Here is an 8,266-nt window from a genome sequence, read left to right as displayed (position 1 = left end):
ACATCTGTTTTTTCAAAAAAGGAAAACTTTAGCCAGTAGCTACATGACTGCTTTGTTCACAGACTTTAAAATTTTTATTTTATTTAAAATTTTATTATTTTCTGTGTCTAAAATTCTCTTCCAAGTATCTGTGTTAATTATAACATGAACAATAGCACTGATATGTGTGAAGACAGTAGTTTATCTGTTAATAGCTAAATAAGCCATCTAGTAGGCTCTCAAGATTAATTAATTGACATAAATAGGACCAGTGTCTCAAAGAGTTACAAAAAGCTGGATTCTCCATAGGAAAGTTTCTGCTTCCAGTTTTAGGGAAAAAAAAAAAATCATCAAAGATTCCTGGGTCTGGTTGATTGGCATTATTTGATGAAAGTGAAAGAGAGAAAGACTACAGATTTCTGAAATATCAAATGCTGTGGAAAAATTTAAGAGTAAAATTATTTTCCTCTAGAATGCAAATGAACACCTATATTTTCTTTTTTTTTTTTCACCTATATTTTCTTGACACTTTTCATTGGAAATTTTATTAGATGTGTGCACATTTATGCCATTATCTGCTTATTTTAAAATCAATAGATGACTTTTTTATGGGGAAGGGAACTCTGCTAGATTGGAAATAAGAAGTTGCTAATTTTAGATTTTCTGTGGAAAAAAATAACAGGCTATTTTTGGATCTTCATGCTTCACAAACCTATTGAAGTGCATACTTTAGGAGAAACATAGAAAAAAATAGCAAGATCTCCCCCCCACCCAAGACTGCTGTTGGTTCTAGCGGATTAGAATTTAACTAACTCTGGGTAACTATTGATTGAAAGACAAAGCGCAGAAATTTTAAATTTTTTTCTGCCTTTAGCCTTCAAAATAATGTAATCATGTATCATGGCCATTGAGATAGAGACACTTTTTTAAAGATAGATTTTGGTCTTAAGTAATAGCTCATTCCATTGCTAGGAAATGAGTACCTAAAAAAAAAAACAGTTCTCTTCAGAACTGCAAAATTCATCAAGGCAATGCAACCTCTTTGAAAACAAAATGTCATGGGGGACCCCTGGGTCGCTCAGTGGTTGAGCGTCTGCCTTCGGCTCAGGGCGTGATCCCAAGATCCTGGGATCGAGTCCCGCATAGGGCTCCCTGCAGGGAGCCCGCTTCTCCCTCTGCCTGTGTTTCTGTCTCTCTCTCTGTGTGTGTCTCTCATGAATAAATAAAATCTTTAAAAAAAGAAAGAAAAGAAAATGTCATGGCTCTTAGCAGAGAGCAAGCATGCTCAGCTGCAGGATGGAGAAGGGCTGCGTGCTGTGCCTTAAATATGCACTAAAGGTGTTTCCATAGCACTTTTAACCTGAGAATCCTAGAGCATTATTGAATCATGCATGAATCAAAACTCACTGCATTGTAGGATTTTCTTGTCAAGGCTGGCTATCAGGATTTTGGTAGAATAGTCTCAACAGGAACATAATAAAGTCTGAAAATAGGTTAAGATATGAGTAGCAAATAGAAAACCCATACAAATGTTGTTTATAGGCACTTCAGTGTATATCCATCTATAAGGAGATAGAAGTGTCTGCATACAGAAAGATATAAAAAGCACAAAATAACTAAAAGTGTTTTAGTTGATATGACCTGATTGTTAGTATATATGAGAGGCTGTGGTAATATCCAGCACAGACCAGTAGTCCAAGCCAGGGAAATGCTGCATTGTGTAATGAAGCCACCATTTGCAAAATGGAATTTGCAAATTTTGTATGTTTTGTATTTTCTCTATTGCTGAAAATTGCATTCATTGTATTTATTTTGTACCTTATCTTTTGTATATTCTAACATATACATTTTTGAATCAGTTTCTTCATGCAATTTTTAAAACGTACACCCTTGGAAAAGCAGACTTTAATATTTTTTATCTCCTGGTGCCAGGGGGATAAGATTGTTATATTAAAGGGTTGGGAGAATGATTCCCTCTGGTGTTCAGGTGAAACACATGAAAAATCCTGTTCTGTGTGTATGAACCCATGAAATATCAATAAATTCTGTATTTGTTTGCAAAGATCCTAGTTGGGATAACAAAGGTGTGAGCAAAATTTAAAATTGAAAAATTCCAACGATACCTTAATGTTTTTTGTGTGAATTGGGAAAAAGGAATGTCCACACTTTGATTTTAACAATGAAATACTGTTCTCATTCCAAAATGTAGTATGAGAACTACTAGGCTGGGAACCTCAAAGTAGGGGCTAAATAAACAGAACTGTGGGGGGAAATGATCTAAAAATGAAACCAAAGAGGGTATGAACAGAGATCTCTAACAGAATTGTTAGTTTGTATACTTGGAAGTAATAAGACTCACTCATTCATCATGCCTGATTTTTCGGACTGTGCCTCTCTTAAATTTATTCTCATTTCCAGGCCACTGAAGTATTAAATACCTACTTCGAGCAGTGCTCCCTGGTAAGCAGCGTGGGCAACACCTGGTGAATAAGACCCAATTCTCTCACCCTCAGGAAGTAGCAGGAGATATAATATAGGAGTCTAAACACAAAGAACTATTACACAAGATGGGATTTACTCAAGACCAAAGTAAAAGGAAAACTGCATGCTAGGGGCATAAAGTGAAAAATTCATTTTTAGAGGGTGATTTCATCAGTGGCAGTTCCAAAATTTATGTGTTGGATTGGGGACAGCAATCCTGTTGAAGGGTGGAGGCGACCCAAGGATTTTTGACAAGTTCCACTTATATAATAAGCACAGTTTTCATTTAGACATTATGTTTATTGGGGTGTATGTACTGCCATCAGATATTATGAGGTGGGTTGTCTAACCTCTTATCCATCCTTTGGTGCAATTGTAGGATTAAGAGAAAAAGTGGCATTTGAGCAGAGCCTTGAAAGGTCTCTGGAATAGCTTTGATTCTCAACACACTTTCTCGGAGAGGGACCAGCATTTGCAAGGATACACGGAGGCTGAAGATGCAGGCCATTCTTGGGGGGAGAAGTGATCCTTAGCTTCTAAATAAAATCTTAGCACTGAGCTTCCTGGCAGCTGGAGTGAAGGATCTGGAGCAAAGGTGTGTAGAAGGGAAAGAGTTGTCTGGGGGAAATGAATTTGGTTCCAGCCAAATCAAATCATGGGGAAGCTTGTCTGCCAACCTGGGTGTCTTCTTGAACTCATTTGCAAGTTACTGGAGGTTTTGAAGATAAATGACATTTCAGAGCTGTAATTCATTAGATTGGTCCAATCACATTTCTTCCTTGTTTTGTCATCACTAACTTGAAAGCACTGTAGTGGAAGAAAAATGCCAGGAAAATGTGTGTTTCTAAATGGAATTTTTGATACTCTTTGTTTCTCTGCACAATTTAGCCACTGGAAGAGAATTGTCCGGATGGGTAACTTGGCCTTCGGGAAACTCATAGTATTTAATTACGTTTCTTGGGTTTATTTAATATAACCCAATTTAGATGAAAGGGCATGTTCACTGTCTATTTTGTGGAGAATCTGTAGAATTATGCCAAAACTTGCACATTAGCATTTACAGATTTGTTTAGAAATCTGCCGTGCCATTATTAAAATCAGCACACGGTTATACTCTCAAGGATTAAGAGAACTTCCTAAAAGTGAAGTTTTTGGCTTCATTGACTTCCTAGTAACCTATGGTACACAGACGATGCACGCTATCTTAGGTTTACCCATACTAGATACTTGGAGTGAAAGGCGGAGTCCTGATTCTTTCCTGCTACTTTCTTGCTGAAAGAGAAACATAAATTACAGTTACTTTTCCATAGGGTGCATAAATATTTAAGGATGTTACAATTCAGGCATCCTTTAACTGTTTTTGGACTCATAAAGACACATTCTTCCCTGAAAGGCCTTGTCAAAGTGAAAGTAACTTGCATTTAAAGGGTGAATATTCAAAACAACCAAAAAGAGTGAATAGTCATTCAATAAAGAACAGTAATATTTAAGAAGGAAATGCAAGACAGCCTTCCAATAGAGATTTTTCTTTTAGTCACTGCATTGCAGGTTAAGCATAAAACAAAGCTCCTGTTGGTGAGCAAAGGTTACCAAAGTATAGTTGTTATCAAATCACAGTGGAGAACTTGCAGTGCTGGGGCCTGGCATTGGACGTTACATCCAGCTTCAATCCATTGATCAATCATCTAGTGAGCTCTTTAGAGAATTCAAAGGCACTGTAACATGTGATTTTTTTTGGGGGGGGGGGGGGACTTACTATCCAGAGACTACATTAATGATAGCTGCTATTCATCAAGTCCTTAGTTTGTGTCAGTTAGCTAACAAAGTACGATGTGGATTCGTTTATTTAATCCTCACTGGAAGTCCTTGAAGTAAGACAATCATTATCTTTATTTTACTGGTGAGAAATCAGACCCAGTGAGGTGAAAGAACTGCCCAAGGTTTTATGGGTATTAAGTGGTAGAGTCAGATTTGACTCAGGAAATCCAAAAATGGGCCAGTGCTCTTACCCATTACTGGATATTGCCTTCGAAAACAATGCATGTGCCAACAGGTAGAAGCAATGCACAGTTTGAGAAAAAAGTTGTTTCCCAAAGACCATTTAAAAGTGTGTTGTTTGGAAGGCCAAATCTCACAGCCACTATGTGATACCTGGTTGGTGTATTGGTTTTGGTTTGGTTTGGTTGTGTGTGTGTGTGTGTGTGTGTGTGTGTGTGTGTGTAAATGTGGTTGGTTGGTTGGTTGGTTTTTCAAAAAGCCTAAAGACTCCACAACATTTGCTTTGACGTGGATGGAACTGCAGGGTATGATGCTGAGTGAAGTAAATTAATTTGAAAAGGACAATCATCATATGGTGTCACTCATACGGGGAATATAAGAACTAGTGAGAGGGACTATTAGGGAAGGAGGGGAACTGAGTGGGAAAAATTAGAAAGGGAGACAAACCATGAGAGACTCCTAACTCTGGGAAACAAACACAGGGTTGTAGAAGGGGAGGTGGGCAGGGGGTTGGGGTACCTGGGTGACGGGCACTGAGGGGAGCACATGATGGGATGAGCACTGGGTGTTATACTGTAAGTTGGCAAATTGAATTTAAATAACAAAATCAAATACATTTTAAAAAGAAAGACTCCATGACAGGAATGCTTGTGGTTAAGAATATAAGCTTTGGCTTCAGACACCAGTGGGGCCATTTCCAACTCTGTCACTAGCTAGCCACAAGGCCTCAAGCACAGTCCTTTTCCTGAAGCTAGGACCTCAGGGGTTAATGATACCTAATAAAAGAGTAAGGAAGAAATGAAATAATGAGTGTCAAGTGCATAGTAATATGCTCAACACATGAAAAGAGAGATTTTATAGCTAATTAACTAATTTTGGGTCCTGAGAACAGGGGACCACTTTGCTGTTAACTTTTGTTTCTTTATTGAAATTGAAAGCATGTCTTTTGCTTTTATATTATGGTAGCAATACATGATTATTGCAGAAAAATTAGTAAACAAAGTTAGCAGTTACATTTAAATTGCTATTTAACCTGATAACCGGACAATCACCATTAGTGATGAGGATGATTATCCTTCCAATTTTGTATCGTTTTCATTTCACAAAATATGAAATCATTTTGCCTAATACTATTTGGCAAACTGCTTTTTAAACCTAAATTGGTATACTGAACATTTCATTAAATAGTTTATAACATCATTTTTTTTTCTGATAGTAATCTTTGGTATGGATGTATTATAAATTGACTTAACTGTTTCTTATTGGGCATTTAAATGTTTGCAATTTTTTTCTATTATGAACAATGCTGAAATTTAGAAAAACCCTGTAGGTAAAAAAAAAAAGTGCACGTTTTAATTATTTTTACTCTAAATTATAAGGAATAGAATCAAGTGACTGAAGAGTATTCATATTGTAAACACTTTTGATATTTCCTGCCAAATTACCTTTAATAACAGTTGGACCTATTTACATCTCTGCCAGCAGGGTGTAAGAATATTCATTTTTCTGAATCATCACCAACACTAGATACTTCAGTAGTTGCCAGCCTGATGGATAAGATAGTATCTATCATTTTAATTTTAGAGTTTTTTATTATTAATGATGTTAGAATTTTTTTTCATGATCTTATTGGCTATTTGTAATTTTTGTGACTGTTAATATACTTAAATATACTTAATTTTTCTCTTGAGGTAGTTATCATTTTTTTAATAAAACATTTAATTTATTGGTCTTTTGGGGGGTATTTGATGTATCTCCAGTGTATTACAACTGAGCCATTAATCTTGTTGCTTTAGCAACATTAACTGGTTCATTTTCATGACACTGCTGAGGAATCAGCTGTTTCTGCAGAGGTTCAAGGGAAAAGGCCTTTTGAGAAATTTGCAAATTCCTTTTGTATATCTACAAAAGCTTTACTCACTCTGTTAACTTCATTCACAATGTTTATCTTCTTAAGATTAGTGGTAACTGGTTTTGCTTTGTTTTTAGACTTAACGTTTTTTTTTGGCTGGCTATATGAAATACACTCCTGGACTTCTCTCCTCTTAGTTTGTTCTTGGCCATTGTCTTCGATACCCTCGTGCAGCAGGTCACGATCCAGGCAACGCCATCTACACGCACAGGCTATCTTTTTTACTGTTGAGTTAAATCTACTAAATATAAGGACACCTAGGTGGCTCAGTGGTTGAGCATCTGCCTTTGGCTCAGGTCATGATCCTGGGGTCCTGAGTCCTGGGTCCTGGGTCCTGGGTCCTGGGATCGAGTCCCACATCGTGCTCCCCACATGGAGCCTACTTCTCCCTCTGCCTGTGTCTCTGCCTCTCTCTCTGTGCCTCTCGTGAATAAATAAATAAAATATTTTAGAAAGCTGATTATAAACCAAAGCACTTAATGTTTGTCTCATATATTATAAATATACATATATATTTATTTCAATTTCTCATTTTCTCTTTGATGTTTATGTATAGAGATTTTTTTTCAAGTTTATTAGTATTCAATGTTTTTTTTTTTCCCCTACTTAGAAACAATCTTTATTCAATCTAGAATTTACTTTGGGATATTTTTTATACAGGAATGAATTTTAGTTCACTCAGCAAACATTAACTGCAGGCCGACAGTGTACCAGGTATCATGCTTTTGCTTGGAAAGTCCTTGGTGCACAATGTAGACAGAATTCCTGCCCTCAGGAGGGAACTCATCCTTTAAATGGCTCTTTAGTTGTCTCAGAATAGACTACTGATGCTCATACTTTACCTTTTTATTGATTTAAATTCCTTCTTTTCTGCTACCAAATCCATGTGTATAATCAGGTCTTATAGACTTTCTATTTGATACCATTTACTTGTTTCTCTGTTTCTGTGCCAGGAGCTCACTGTTTTAATTATTGTAATTTTAAAACAATGTATTTTAATTAATAGTAAGACAAGGACTAATTTCATTCCTCTTGTTTTTTTTCTTTAATTTTTTTCTTGACTCTTTTCTTTCTTTCTTCTTTCTTTCTTTCTTTCTTTCTTTCTTTCTTTCTTTCTTTCTTTCTTTCTTCTTTCTTTCTTCTTTCTTCTTTTTTTTTTACTGTTTTTTTTTTTCCATTGTGGTATAATATGTATGAAGTCAAACAAAATCTTCCATTATAAGCATTTTAAATGTACAATTCAGTGGCATTAATTATAGATACAATATTGTGTGACCATCACCACCATCTCTAAAATTTTTCATCACCTCAAACAGAATCTCCATGCCTATTAAATAGCTTCCTATAATTCCCTTCTCCTAGCCCCCCGTAACTTCTAATCTACTTCGTTTCTCAATAAATTTACCTTTTCTAGATAATTTTATATAAGTGGAATCATAATATTTGTGCTTTTATGTCTGGCTTATTTTACTTTGCATAATGTTTTATCTTGCATAATGAATGATAAAACATTATGCAAAGTGAACTACAACTATACTATGTTGTAGTATGTGTCATAACTTCATGCTGTCTTAGGGCTGAATAATTAGTCCATTGTACATAATACTGCATTTTGTGTATCCATTCAGCCCTTCTATTTATATAGTTGGTAGAGAGCATTTGACTCTTGATCTCAGAGTTATAAGTTCTAGGCCTATTTAAATTTTTCTATTAAAAACTTTTTTTAAAAATTATTTATTTGAGAGAGAGACAGAGTGCATGAGAGAGCATGAGTTGGGGAGAGGCAGCCTATTCCCTGCTGGCTCGAACCCAGGACCCTGGGATTGGGATCATGACCTGAGCCAAAGGCAGACACTTAACCAACTGAGCCACTGAGGTCTCCCTAGAGATTGCTGT

The 8,266-nt window shown here is 36.1% G+C and overlaps 1 pseudogene; it reads right to left on the bottom strand.

Annotated features, from left to right (window-relative positions):
• Positions 1-6,222: 6,222 nt before the first annotated feature.
• LOC100688798 lies at positions 6,223-6,522 on the bottom strand (annotated as a pseudogene).
• Positions 6,523-8,266: the final 1,744 nt, after the last annotated feature.

The sequence above is a fragment of the Canis lupus genome, chromosome 1 (assembly GCF_011100685.1).
Source record: "Canis lupus familiaris isolate Mischka breed German Shepherd chromosome 1, alternate assembly UU_Cfam_GSD_1.0, whole genome shotgun sequence".
NCBI lineage: Eukaryota > Metazoa > Chordata > Mammalia > Carnivora > Canidae > Canis > Canis lupus.
Note: the sequence above shows the minus strand (reverse complement) of the source record. Positions and strands in the feature narration are given on the sequence as shown.